The sequence below is a fragment of the Carcharhinus amblyrhynchos genome, chromosome 19, assembly GCF_965287045.1.
Source record: "Carcharhinus amblyrhynchos chromosome 19, sCarAmb.v2.hapA, whole genome shotgun sequence".
NCBI classification, from domain to species: domain Eukaryota; kingdom Metazoa; phylum Chordata; class Chondrichthyes; order Carcharhiniformes; family Carcharhinidae; genus Carcharhinus; species Carcharhinus amblyrhynchos.
Window position 1 is genome coordinate 18400584 of NC_137342.1, and position 15400 is coordinate 18415983.

The 15400-nt window shown below is 42.3% G+C and overlaps 1 protein-coding gene across 12 annotated transcripts in view; it reads right to left on the bottom strand.

Annotated features, from left to right (window-relative positions):
• The window catches only part of anks1b (ankyrin repeat and sterile alpha motif domain containing 1B), an 833073-nt gene that overhangs the window by 706473 nt on the left and 111200 nt on the right, over window positions 1-15400 (bottom strand). The gene's annotated exons all lie outside the window — the stretch shown is intronic.

Sequence of the window (15400 nt, forward strand, 5' to 3'; positions counted from 1 at the left end):
TTGCTATTAGCCTGATGGCACTTGGATGTCTAACTTCAAATGTGCAAATCTGACCATGCTCTCCAGCTCTAATCATCTTAAACTACAGCTAATCCAAAACTCCATGTACCCACACAAAATCCACACACCCCGTCACTTCTTAGTTCCAATGGCACAAACAAACTGGCTTGAAAATTCATCTCAGTGTCAAATTGCTCAGCTAGGACCATTCTGTTTCTTCCCTACTAGATTCTTCCTGGCTATCCCTCTCTCTCACACCGTGGATCAATAATTGCTCTCCAACAATGACACCTACTCAGTTAATGATTGCATCAGTCTCCTCCCTTTCATGAAACAATTTGGTTGGTTCAGGCCACACTTTTCTGCATATTTCAACATTTTACTACAGGAAGAGAGTCGGATTAGAATCCACTGTACACGAACAGAAAATGACAAGTAGACTACATAGAACATTAGGAATCCAAATGTAGTTATGTACTCAATACTGGAAAAAGTATCTTTTATTTAACAATATTGATTATTATAAAGTGAAAAATCATGAATGGGTACGAAATGTAGTTACAGATCAGGTCTACATTCATTTGAAAGGCAGTGTGTTACTTTTGTTACAAATGTGAGGCTCCGAGATAGTTAGGTTTAAAACATCTCCTTTGAGTTGAAAACAGATTGCCCTAAATAGAGGATGATGGTGATCATTCCAGATCAGCCTGGAGACTGGCCTCTCAACAGTAACTGAAACCTATTGACACCTGGAATAGACAGAAATATGGGGAGGAATCCTTGACAGCAGGATTCTCTTTTCCCACTAGCAATGCACAGCCTCCTGTGGATTTCATGGGGTGACATCAATGGGAAATCCTATTGGCAATGGCATGACCAGAGAATCCCACCACCAGCAAACAGCATGCCACCTCCCACCGCTGAGAAACAAATGGCTGGGAGGCTGGAGAACTCCCTCCAAGTGAGCAAGCGAGCAAACAGCTAATGTTGTGAACAGAGGTAAAGACCATTTTTGTATTAAAACCAATCAGGATGCTGGTTCAAACAGCTAGTTAGGGATTTAACAAACAAAGACTCATTAAAATAGACCTACCTATAGAAGTTAGTTTGAAGATATTCAAAAGGTTGAGTAGAAAGATTTTGAAAGGACACTAGAATACCTGATCTGGTGTGGTAGGGGGAATTCTCAAAAAAGGTAGCAGGAGCTTGGAACTTTATCATTAGAGCTACAAAGCTGCTGGAAGTGTGGCAGACAAGTAAAAATATATTGCAAAGCATATTTCAATTGAGTTAATTAGTTAATGCAAAAATACCTTTAAGTTGGTGCTTAAGGGAGTCAGTAAGCTCAGTTGGTTGGATGTGAAGTGGGGCAATGCCCACAGTGCAGATTCAATTCCCATAGCAGCTGAGATTAGTCATGAAGGCCCTGCCTTCTCAATCTTGCTCCTACCCTGAGGTGTGGTGACCCTCAGGTTAAATCACCACCAGTCAGTTCTGTCTCTCAAAAGGGAAAAGAGCAGCTTATGGTACTCAGGGCTTTGGTAACTTGCATTTCATTTGTTAAGTAATGTTTGGTCTATGTTAATTTTAGATTGTTATAGGAAAAGTCTTAAAACATAGAATGTCCTACAATTCTTTGAGGGTCACTGGGACATTCACCTTTATTTTTTTAAAGTTATTACTCACTATGGGGATTGTACCACCTTGAACAGCATCAAACAAACACTCTATCCTTGAAATACAAAACGCCTATGTCACTGCAGGCATTTTGTGATACAACTCACTGATTGAAAAGTTCACTAAATATTTGAAACTTGCACAAATCTGCTGCTACAGTGGAAACTTTCCATGGTAGCCAATATGGCATACCTGAGCAGAATTCTCAGAGGTAGGTTATTACATGCATTTCAAGTACAACATCTGTGAATTCCCTAGCTCCTTCTAAACAGCTGTTTCGCATTACATCTGCAGACATGCCATAATATTTTATTCAGGGGTGAAAATAGTCAAAAGTACAAAAAACTGAAGACAGCAGTAAAAATATGGAATAAACCAATAATTGGTAAAAGCCAGCATCAGAAAAGGCTTAAGAAAAGTACTCAAATTCACTTGGGACATGTTGTCTCCATACAGATGTTAATTTGTTAATTAAAATGCTGCAGCACTCCAGCATCGTCTGCTGGGGACACAAGGGATAAAGGGGAGGGGGGTGTAATTTTCACTCCTGCAAAAATTGTAAAACAGACGATACGCCGTTACTCACCTTTCCCAATCCAATTTTCCTGTCAGTCATGAAACAGAAGTCTTTAACTGAAACAAAACCTTTGGAATCTCTCCTGAGCCAAATATTACTTGCTATTGTGTGAAATTTTGAAAGCTTCATGAAGGAATTTTTTTGTAGCCAAGTGATGGATTTACATAATAATTTGTACTAAACAAACAGTCCTATTTCATCTGAATTTAATTCTCGCATTTGCTAATAAAATCAACAGTGGGGACATCCACTGGCTAAGCTAACCCAACTCAGCTAGAATCAGACACTAGACAGCCTAAAAAAGGGCTCAATTGCTCTACTCAAGCCCATTTTATAACTGGTGGTATGAAATGGATAATTCCACTGCACTACTTCGCTTACCTCTCCATTATAATGCAAAACAAAAGCTGTACGAAAATATAACCAGCTTTTTTTTGCCACATTTAAATTCAAAGCAAGGTTTTTTTTAATTATTCCACAAGAATATATGGCTTGTATTATCAACATTAAATAGTAATAATTGGTTGCTATAACATAACTGGTAAATGCTTAAATAGCTTAATAAATTTGAATGCAAATCCAGCATGACATATACGTAATGCAAAAGCACTCAGGGGAAGTAAACATTAATCTGTTGTTCCTTCTCTAAATAAAACCAAAATTGAAATTTGTCTAATTTATGATTATTATAGACAAATGCATGCTGCATTCAAAATGAACAAGTGCACCCAAACAGTAAAAGTTAAAGAGGAGAGGTGATACAGGCAGTGTCTCTGATGTAATGATCCAGAGGCCCAGGCCCTTTGGACATGTGTTTAAATCTCACTACAGCAATTTATTTTAATAAATCCAGAATATAAAGCTAGTCTCAGTGATGGTGACCAGAAAACTATCGATTGTTATGAAAAGCCATCTGGATTCACTAATATCCTTTGGAAGGGAAATGTGCCACCTTTTAATTTGTTCTGGCTTCCATGTAACTCCAGACCCAGAGCAATGTAGCTGATTCTAAGCCACTCTGAAGTAACCTAAAAAGCCACCGACTGCAAGAGCATTTGGAGGCGGGCAGCAAACGTTGGCCTTGCCAGTGATGTCCACATCCCGTGAAAGAATAAAGAAAACAAAAAGCAAAATAAAACATTCAAGGAAACAATGACGAAAGAATTTAAACAGGCTTTCTGATTTTCATTCCATCCCCACCCCACACCAAACTCAAGACATGGACCTTAGTACTGCTGGAACAAAGAGGCACGCTGTCAAAGCTTTTTGTCTTGCATTCATCAGGGCAGATGCAAGAATACCAAATCTCAAAAGGGCGAAAAATTGTATATTACATGAGAAAAAAAGATGTTGATTGGTTGGGAACAAAAATGAAGGAGATCGTCATTGACTTCAGGAAACACACAGGAGAACATGCCCCTGTCTACATCAGGGATGAAGTGGAAAGGGTCAAGAGCTTCAAGTTTTTAAGGTGTCCAGATCACCAACATGTCCTGGTCCCCCCATGCTGACACTATAGTTAAGAAAGCCCACCAATGCCTCTACTTTCTCAAACGAGAGGAAATTTGGCACGTCAGCTACAATTCTCACCCGCTTTTACAGATGCGCTATAGAAAGCATTTTTTCTGGCTGTATTGCCGCTTGGTATGTGCTGTCCAAGGCCACAAGAAACTACAAAATGTTGTGAATGTAGCCCAATCCATCATGCAAAGAAGCCTCCCATCCACTAACTCTGTCCACACTTGCGCCTGAATTAAAATGGTAGGATCTGCAAATCACTGAATTTGGTGACTGGAACCATAGAAGAACTCCTTATTTGTATCTGGTGTCAATGCCAGCTGTAGTTCAGTGAGTTGCACAACCACACATTAGCAGCCAACATAATTAAGGACCTCACACACCCCAGACACATTCTCTCTTCCACCTTCTTCCATTGGGAAAAAGATAGAAAAGTCTGAAGTCACATCAACCGACTCAAGGACAGCTTCTTCCCTGGTGCTTTCAGACTTTTGAATGGACTTACCTTGTATTAAGCTGATCTTTCTCTGCACCCTAGCTATGACTGTAACACTTGATTCTGCATTCTCTTGTTTCCTTGAGACTGAGCCCCCAACACTAAAATTTCCAATTGGAGTTGACAGGGGCCAGGGTGATGTTCATTCCTTGGGGACAATTATCAGGTTTAATCCTGAAAGTAAAAGGCCTTCAGTTCCAATTGTACATTTTATATTTTGGAACCAAGTAACTGGATATTGATGATTGTTGGAAGACAGAAATTGCAATCAGCTTTTAGCAACCTGCCAATTCATGAATGATATGCACTACAGCACAATGGCAATCTCACCAAATGAACTCTTGGTACATAAAGACTGCAGTTACTCTAGCGTATTTTGAAATGCTTTAATGAAAATAATAAGCGGATGAATTGTCAAATTGAAACATCACAACACCAGTTTAAAAATGCTAAATTCTGTGTAATAAAATTTGACCTTTTTAATCATCATGACTGAAGGCAGGCAGTGATATTGTCATTGGGCTAGTAATCTAAGTAATTCTTTGGGGACCAGGTTCAAATCTCACCATGGCAGATGGTGAAATTTGAAATCAATGAAAATCTGCAATTAAAAGTCTAAACAATGGCCACAAAACCACTTATAAAAACTCATCAGGTGCACTTCCTTTAGAGAAGGAAATTTGCTTTGTGCTTATTCTGGCCTACACGTAAAGTTTATTTATTAAGAACATAAGAACATAAGAAATAGGAGCAGGAGTAGGCCATCTAGCCCTTCGAGCCTGCCCCGCCATTCAATAAGATTCATACTTATGAAGTTACTGTGAAAATCCCCTACTCGCCACACTCTGGTCCCTGTTCAAATACAGTGAGGGAGAATTTAGCATGATCAACGCACCTAACCAGCACAGCTTTTGGACTGTGGGAGGAAACGGGAGCACTGGAGGAAACCCATGCAGACATGGGGAGAATGTGCAAATTCCACACAGTGACCCAAGCTGAGAATTGAACCCAGGTCCCTGGCGCTGTGAGACAGTAGTGCTAACCACTGTGCCATGACTCCAGACCTGCAGTAATGTGACTGATTCTTAAATGTCCCTCTGAAATGGCCTAGCAAACAACTCAGTTAAGAGCATTTAGGAACGGGCAATAAGTGCTAGGCCATCCAGCGACACCCATTCCTGTGAATGAATAAAATAAATAAAATGGTTCAGAATATGGATATTTTACTGGTTAAAGTAGGAACGTCCACATTTTAGGAAGTGCATTTGATTTGAACTGAGCACTTACAGACTCAGAGCCACTTTTCTCCACAGAACATTTGCAACTGATCTATGTTGACTTATTTTAATCTCAAAAATCAAATGGCGCATATCCCAAGGGTGAGAGGTTCCTAAAGTGGGTCATTTTGAGGGAGAAGGTACTCCAAGATGACACACCTATCAATGAAAGTTCAGAACAAAGTGGTTGTTCTGCAGCAGACTCAGTAATCCAATATGAACAGCAGGCAGCCTGCAGGGCACAACTGATTGACGCGCCAGTCTGTCTTACTAATGGGACCTGCAAGGGTCAATCTGTCACTGTGCTTCAAATGCTTTTCAACTCGAGCTCCAGACAATAGTTGAAGCTGATGCCCGGAGGGCGGGGTGGTCCCAGCTCAGAATACTTCATGTTGGAGAGCTGCAAACTTCAGAGGCATCCCTCAGACACAGGGGCTCCCTAAGCCTCGTCTCTGCCAACATAGTGGCACTCTCTGGGTTTGGGCAAACGATACACGTCCCTACAGGGAGCGAGTGCATACAGAGACTTCTCAGCATCTTTCGAAAGATTAGTTTCCAACATCAGAGAAACTGCTAATGGAAGGAACCCATTAGTTACTTCAAAGGCTCTTTCATTTTACCAAAACTGTCATCTAAACTTCCATTTGCCATGAAAATTCATTTTAATTACATCAAATAGTGGACTGGACAAGATAGAATATTCCTTGGTGAGGTTGCAACGAATTTATTCATAGGGCATGTCATAATTGAATTGGCATCAATGGAAATCAATAAGAATCTGAGCTTCCATGATCTTCAACGGTTTTAAAAGGAGATATTATTATTAAAAGGTCACTATGCATGGCTGTAAAAATGCGCTGAATTATAATGACAATATACATACTCAGAATATTAAGAAGCCAGGAATATTGTTTATTCATTATGCTTCATATTTTAAAACAACAAATTCAGCAAAATAGTGCAAAATAGCAAAACTGTGTAATCAGACACTTAGAGAAACCCAAGTTACAAGGCAATTTATATAATCAGGGACACCCAAAACCATAGATATTTACAAGTGGCACAGTGGTTAGCACAGCTGCCTCGCAGTGCCAGGAATCCAGGTTCGATTCCTGGCTTGGCTCACTCCCTGTGCGGAGTTCACACATTCTCCACATGTCTGCATTGGTTTCCTCCAGGTGCTCCGATTTCTTCCCACAGTCCAAAGATGTGTGGGTTAGGTGGGCTGGCCATGCTAATTTGCCTCTTAGTATCAGAGAGGCTAGCTAGGATAAATGCATGGGGTTATGAGGATAGGGACTGGGTGGGATTGTGGTGGGTTCAGACTCAATGGGCCGAATGGCCTCCTTCTGCCCTGTAGGAGTCTATGATTCTGTGAACTACAGGCAGTATTCACTGCAACAAGCTCTTTTACAAATTAAGACATAGGGTACAGCCTGATATTGCATTTCAGTGCTCAAGAGTGTGCTCTATATTAAAATCTGAGATGCTGGTCTGAATGGAGGAATAATCCCTGCAATGGTTGACCATGCTTCTACAAACAATGTTGTTGACAATGACAGCTAGTGCAGTTAAACAAAACAGGACGTGGCTTCCTTTCCCTCAATTCAGGAAGCTGCTGCATTGCGTTCTTCCCTCCCAGCCCAAGCCCAATGGTCAGGTGCGAAAGGTGTGGTGGCATTTCAGTGTGAGCAAACAGGAGTGGAGTCACAGTACGGCTGCGATTGTCACTCCTCAGAAGTTAATTCTTCCCTCGGCACAATAAAGGAGGAATGTCCAACCTATCAACCAGACTGCATCAACTGAAGCAAACACGGAACAAAAAAATGGCATAAGTCCATTAAAATGTGTCTGTTATTGGTGGCACAGTGGTTAGCACTGCTGCCCCATGCACCAGAGACCCAGGTTTGATTGTGGCCTGGAGCAACTGTCTGCATGCAGATTGCATGTTCTCCCTGTGTGCGTTTTCTCCAGGTGCTCTCGTTTCCTCCCACAGTCCAAAAGATGTGCAGTTAGATGGATTGGTCACATGCTAAATTGCCCTTTAGCATCACAATCTGCAAATCTACTTTCATATTGAATAAATAATTGGGTTCTACAAGTGTCCATGAAAATTCAATCAACATTCTCACTTGGTCAGTGGACACCTATGGTAATGTTCTTTCATCCCAGTTTACAATCGCAGTTTGAGATCACAAGGACCCCGTCAAGCTGTCCCCAGCAATAATAATTTGCTAATAAACTGCAATCTAAAGTTATCTGAAAAACAAATGTTTACAATATGTACGTGAATACAACTAGAATGCACACCAATTGAAAACAAATGAGAGAAATAGAAAGCAGTGGGATTAACTGACAATATAAAACACTTCTAAATAAAATTATCCCTTTCTGCATACAATGTCTAGATAATGGGCATAGTGTACTAGATGATGATCAAGGTGTTAGGAGCCCCTGCTGTAGGAGCTGATAACTTACAATACCCACCAGCAGGCAATGTCTCTGCATTAAGATAGTGTTGCATTGAGAGCTCTCTCAATTAAAAGGATAACAGAATTACATCTGCTCCCACAGCCAAAAACATATTAAAGCAAATGCAAGGTCATCAAGATGATTTGCACTTTGCCTCCATTACCTTCTGAATTGCAAAGAGAACCGAGAACTGCACAGCCTCAAACAGACCATTGTCCGCAGCAAACTACCCAGTCTTCAGAACCGTGACCATGAGAGCACACAACTCTGTTACAGCAACCTCTTCAAGACGTGCCAGATCATTGACACGGACGCCATCATCTCACACAAGAACACCATCCACCAGGTACACTTGGTAATCTGGCTGCAATTGCCACTCCTCGGAAGTTAATTCTTCCCTACGCACAATAAAGGAGGAATGTCCAATCAACCAGACTGCATCAATTGAGGCAAACAATGAACAAAAAAATGGAATAAGTCCATTAAAATTTGTCTATTATTGGTGGCACAGTGGTTAGCACTACACCAGGAACACAGGTTCGATTCTGGCCTTGAGCAACTGTCTGCATGCAGCTTGCATGTTCTCTGCATGTCTGCACATTTCCTCCAGGTGCTCTGGTTTCAACTTGGCCAATGTTGTCTACCTGATACGCTGCAGGAAAGGATGTCCCGAGGCATGGTACATTGGGGAGACCATGCAGACACTACGACAAATGGATGAATGAACACCACTTGACAATCACCAGGCACAAGTGTTCTCTTCCTGTTGGGGAACACTTCAGCATTCAGCCTCTGATCTTCAGGTAAGCATTCTCCAAGGTCTTCACAACACATGGCAACGCAGAGTTGCTGAGCAGAGACTGATAGCCAAGTTCCACATGAGGACAGCCTCAACCGGGATCTTGGTTTCATGTCACACTATCTGTAACCTCCCATGACTTGCCTGGGCTTGCAAAATCTCATGAATTGTCCTGGCTGGAGACAATACACATCTCTTTAACCTGTGCTTAACCCTCTCTCCACGCATTGTCTGTACCTTTAAGACTTGATTAGCTGTAAAGACTTGCATTCCAACCATTATTTTGTAAATTGGGTTTCTGTCTTTATACGCCCTGTTTGTGAGCAGAACTTCCACTTACCTGAAGGAGCAGCACTCAAAGCTAGTGGCTTTTGCTATCAAATAAACTTTTTGGACTTTAACTTGGTGTTGTGAGACTTGTTATTGCGAAGAGAAACCAGGGAAAGAGAAGGACAATGTGAAGAAGCTTTTCTGTTCAGGAGAAGGATAAACTGATTAGCCTCCAAGTTAGCCAAAAGCCTTGAGCATAAATTGTGGAAGTTGACATCTTTCCAGCAAGGTAAACAAATGCCTCTCCGGGGATTTACAGAATTGGAATAGTTGATGGATTACCTCCAATTAATTTTGCAAGCGGAGCTCTGATGGATGATTAGGGACGGGCAACAATTGCTAGCCAGTAACGCTCACATTGCAGGAACAAGTAATAACACTTTGGGGCCAGACTGAAAGCATCTGCTGTCTAACTATCTACTCCCACAGGATGCTTGTGTTATTGCATCACTTCCTTGCTTAGACACCAATGCAACAGACAAAGTATCCAGCCAGTGGATTACATAGGAGTCCTCTTGTTGTTTGCTGATGCAACAGAGTGCAATCATATTTCTTTGAAACAGAATTGGAATCTTTGCAGTGTCACTACACGGAACGACTATGTTAGTATGGATTTTGACTAATTTTGCCCCTATGCTGTCTCCAAGCAGGAGAACTCTGATCCATTATAGATGCATTCATTATTATTAGTAGTAGAACATGTTGCTAATGTACAGCAATTTTTTTTGGATATTTCTCATGGCCACCAGGTAAGGTCACAAACTGAAGTCCAGTTACTATTTACAGGATAGGGACAGGGGAGTGAACAAAGAAACTCACTGGTAAATTCAGAGAGAACATATGCAGCCCATGCCAGAGTCATGACACAGTCAGTCCCTGCCTTTAAGGATCAGTGAACTAAACATCTTTGTTATTATCCTCTAAGCTGGTCAAACTTTCTCCTAACACTTCTACCTTGCCTTCACATCTTGGCATGGAAGCAAATGAAAGCCATAAGCTGAGGGACAACAACGTCAATGGCAGCCCAGTGGCTAGCACTGCTGCCTCACAGCACCAGGAACCCGGGTTCGATTCCTGGCTTGGATCAGTGTGTGAAGTTTGACATTCTCTCTATGTCCGCGTTGGTTTCCTCTGGGTGCTCCAGTTTCCTCCCTCAGTCCAAAGATGCGCAGGTTAGGTTGGATTGGCCGTGCTAAATTGACCCTAGTTTCAGGGGAGGGGGAGGAATTAGCAAGGTAAATATGTGGAGTTACAGGGATAGGGTGGGCTTGTTGTCAGTGCAGGCTCGATGGGCCAAATTGCCTCCTTCTGTACTGTAGGGATTCTATGATAGGATTCAACAATTACCACCTCATTTCAAGTATATTGTGCATAAGAGACCTCAAATCCATATATATCTACCAGAGGATCACTACTCAGACTAAAAACCTAGAGTTCATTTAAAGGTTGGGTTAAGAAAAGCAGCAAGTAGAAATAAAACTACAATACAAAAAGATTGACTGTATTTGTGAATAATTTGCCGGGTGTTAGCGATGGAAAGGTGGTAGGACTGGAGGGTCTTAATGACATTACTGTTACTAGAGAGGCGGTGCTCGACAGACTGGAGGGGCTGATTGTGGACAAGTCCCCAGGACCGGATGGAATGCATCCAAGGGTTCTGAAAGAAATGGCGGAGGTGATAGTGGATGCCTTGGTGGTTATTTTCCAGACGTCGCTGTATTCCGGGGAAGTGCCGGAGGATTGGAAAACGGCTAATGTTACGCCGTTGTTTAAGAAGGGTGCCAGGCAAAAGGCGGGGAATTATAGGCCGGTTAGTTTAACGTCTGTGGTAAGTAAAATGTTAGAATCTGTCATTAAGGAGGAAATTGCGAGGCATCTTGAAGGGAATTGCTTGATAGAGCAGACACAGCACGGTTTCATTAAAGGGAAGTCGTGTCTGACAAATTTACTGGAGTTCTATAAGGATGTGTCTAGGGCGGTGGATAGAGGAGAGCCGGTGGATGTGGTCTTTCTAGATTTTCAGAAGGCGTTTGACAAAGTACCTCACAAGAGGTTATTGCAGAAGGTCGAGGGACATGGAGTTGGGGGTAGGGTGTTAGCGTGGATAGAGGATTGGTTGTCAAATAGGAGGCAGAGAGTGGGGGTCAACGGGTGCTATTCGGATTGGCGGATGGTGACTAGTGGAGTGCCCCAGGGGTCAGTGCTGGGGCCACAGCTTTTTTCCATTTATATAGATGATCTGGAGGAGGGAACCGAGTGTAGGGTGTCGAAATTTGCTGATGACACCAAGATTGGGGGAATGGCAAATTGTGCGGAGGGTGTGGAGAGTCTGCAGAAGGATCGAGATAGGCTGGGCGAATGGGCCAGGAAATGGCAAATGGAATTTAATGTTGGCAAGTGTGAGGTGGTCCACTTTGGTAGGAAGAATGGTAGGAAGGACTATTACTTACGGGGCGAAAAACTGCAGCAGGCGACAGTGCAGAGGGACCTCGGGGTCCTTGTGCATGAGTCGCAAAAACCCAGCTTGCAGGTGCAGCAGGTGGTCAGGAAGGCAAATGGGATGCTGGCCTTCATAGCGAGGGGGATTGAATACAAAAGTAGGGAGGTCTTGCTGCAGCTGTATAGGGCATTGGTGAGGCCGCAGCTGGAGTACTGTGTGCAGTTTTGGGCGCCGCACCTGCGCAAAGATATTTTGGCCTTGGAGGGAGTGCAGAGGAGGTTTACTAGGCTGATACTGGAGTTGAGGGGGTTGAGCTATGAGGAGAGGCTGAATAAACTGGGCTTGTACTCATTAGAGTTTAGAAGAATGAGGGGAGATCTCATTGAGACGTATAAGATGATGAATGGGATGGATAGGATAGAGGTGGAGAGACTCTTCCCGCTCAAAAAAGACAGTAGGACTAGGGGGCACAGCCTCAAGATAAAAAGGGGGGCGGTTTAGAACGGAGTTGAGGAGGAACTTCTTCACTCAAAGGGTGGTGAATCTCTGGAATTCTCTGCCCGTTGAAGTGGTGGAGGCTGCCTCGCTAAATATTTTTAAGACGCGGGTTGATGGGTTTTTGATAAGAGAGGGGATTAAGGGTTATGGGGAGAAAGCGGGAAAGTGGAACTGAGCAGCAGCAGATCAGCCATGATCTTATTGAATGGCGGGGCAGGCTCGAAGGGCTAGATGGCCTACTCCTGCTCCTATTTCTTATGCTCTTATGTTCTTATTCACTAAAGACTAAAATTCCTTTTTAGAATGCGTATCTTGCAAGTTGATCAGGTCACAATGCAGTTCCCAGTAAATGCAGAGTTCAATTTTCCATTCAAGGTACACAAAGCTTTCAAAATGCTCTGACAATTACTCTTAATTCACAGCAAAATCAGAAGAAACTTCCATTATTATAGTGCTTTTCATATCCTCAAGATGCCTGTAAACATTTTGTAGCCGGTGAGTTGGTTTCGCAGCGCAATCACTGTCGTTTTGTGTGCATATGTGGGAACCAATTTTCACGGTAGATATTGCTTATCGAACTGAGGAACAGATGAAGGCAATCAGCAGTCAAATGATTAAAACATTGCACGATCGACATTCTGTAGTTAACTGCACTTACCACTGATACCAAGCATAATTTCAATTAACAAAGTGCACTTTTTTGCTCGTTAAATTAGCATTCCTGCAGAAAAAAAACAAGGCCCACTGCAATACACAGGGAAGTAGTATACCTATCAAGTGGAACAGAGGTTATTGCTAGAAGCACCAGGGGTAGCACAGTACCTCATGTTAAATTCGCTAAGCACAGCCAACACAATTTTATCTAGTCCCATAATATTAAGTGACAGTCAGGTTTTGCAAGCTCCTCAGTGTTGTGTTTCAGAGTAGCACTTCAGAATTGTTTCCTGTTGCTCAGGTTATTGGTGGCCTGCTGCCGTACCAGACCCTTAGAAATTAGAAAATGAGGGGAAATGACCTGTTTAATCACCCGTGTAATGTCAAGCAGCACAAGTCACAGGGGAACCTCGATGGTTTGTATTAGAAGTGAATTTGGCACGAGGATATAAACTGATAAAACGTTGTCAGCGCCATGCTGAAGCTGAACACACAAATCTCTTCCAGATTTGTCAAGGTGTGCTGCACTTTGAACCATGGAGAAAAAAGCCCATGAATACTGGAAATCTAGCATTTTTGCATTCTCACTTTAGCAGCATTGAGTGGGCCCACTGTCAGAATTGTCTGAGATAAAATAATCCACCTAATTCATTTAATTCCATCTGTTTCAACAACTGACTGATCTGCCTCGCACTCACCATTTCTCTTCGCAATTTTTGAGCTCGGTACTTAGCCATTTCCCTGAGGTAACTAGCGTTAAGCCTTCATTTTGCAAAATTGCAAGCTACAGTTACTGTAGCACAATCCTAAATAATTCATGTACAGAACAGGACTTGAATAAGTCTTCCAAAATGAAACGCCATCATTTTAGAAAAAAAGATTGCACATTCACCCAACTTTAAAGTTGTCTACAGAATATGCTGGAGAAACTCAAGAGGTCTGACAGCATCTGTGGAGAGAGAATAGAGCCAACGTTTCAGCTCTGATGGAGGGTCAACCAGACTCAAAAAAAATGGCTCTATTCGCTCTCCACACCTGCCGGGTTTCTCCAGCATTTTCTGTTTTTGTTTCAAATTCCGTATCCGCAGTATCCTTTACCTTAAAATTGTCTACGTTGCTTCCCCACCAGTGTCCAGCGTGGCTCAGTTGGTAACAACCCCACCTCCGAGTTTCCAGGTTTCAAGTTCCTCTTTAGGACTCCAGCACAAAGTTCAATGGCTGATCTTCCAGTGCAGTGCTGAGGGAGTACCGAGTGCTGGTGTGTTGGTTTTCGGAGATGTTAAGCAGAAACCTCCTCTTAGGAGGATGTGAAATGTCCTATTTCGAAGAGGAGCAGGGGAGCTATCCCAATGTCTTGGCCAATATTTACCCCTCCATCAACATCACAAAAACAGACTTGTGGGAGATTTTGGTCTGCAAACTGACTACATTTCAAAGATAAGCCGTTGATTTTAAAGCACTTTGAGTTATGTAGCAGTTGTGAAAAACAGCATATAAATGTGAGTCTTGCATCATTGGCAAATATTCAATTATTTTTGTCAAGATTCAAATCAGAATGGAATAAGAATTGGATTTTGTATTCATTCTCCAATGCAGTGACCAGTTCCAGCTCCTGCTCATACGCTCTCCTGGCAAGCATTAGTCCAAAGTTGAAAGTTGAGAATCTTACACATCTCACCTGTTCAACAGGTATTAGCACAAACTCAAAACATCCAGTTTTCCCATGATCGCACTTTGCACAGAGTGAAGCGCAGAAATGTCATTTTGGGAAGGGAGACATACAATGACCTTTACTACGATAACCTCTGCAAATCACACCATACTCTTATCTGTGAGACACAGCAAAAGGAAATACTTTTGCTCTGTGGACCATTCAGTGGCATGATCAAAGAGAAGTCCAACGCACTCTTAGGTGAAGCCATAACTTCATCCAAGTTCAGGAAAAGGCAGCAGCTGCAGTGTAGGCTGGCAGCAAAAATCCACCAAAAACGAACATGACTTTGAAAAAAGAACTCACCTGAAATGTTTTTTCAATAAACAAGGGGAAATCCTGCTAACAGAAATTGTTCAGGTCTGAAAAAGATTGAACACTGGGCAACAAATCTTACTCCATAAACTATACACCATGAAATTCTTCATTTTTGATATTTGGTGGAGGTACAGTTGGTTAGCACGTAGAATAGATTAGTGTCAACAGTGTAGAATTCAGTCCCCCTTCCGGAGGTAGGCATGGAAATGGCCTCCTCGCCCAACCTCTAGTAAGGAAAATCATGGCAATTCGGTGAATAATCACCAAGGGCTTGCCTTCCTGAAGAGAATGATATTTATTGTTACGTACTTGTTCTTCCACTTGTGCAAATTTTTGTTTATTCATTCATGGGACATGGGTGTTGCCAGCTGGCCGGTATTTATTGCCCATCGCTAGTTGCCTAAAGGCAGTTGGGAGTCAACCACAGAGCCATAGCAATGAAATCACATGTAGGCCAGACCAGGTAAGGATGGCAGATTTCCTTCCCTACAAAGGACATTAGTGAGCCAGATGGGTTTTTCCCAACAAATCAGTGGTTCCACGGTCATTAGATTCTTAATTGCAAATTTTTTTTAATTGAATTTAAATTTCACCACCTGCCATGGTGGATTCGAACCCAGGTCCCCAGAACAT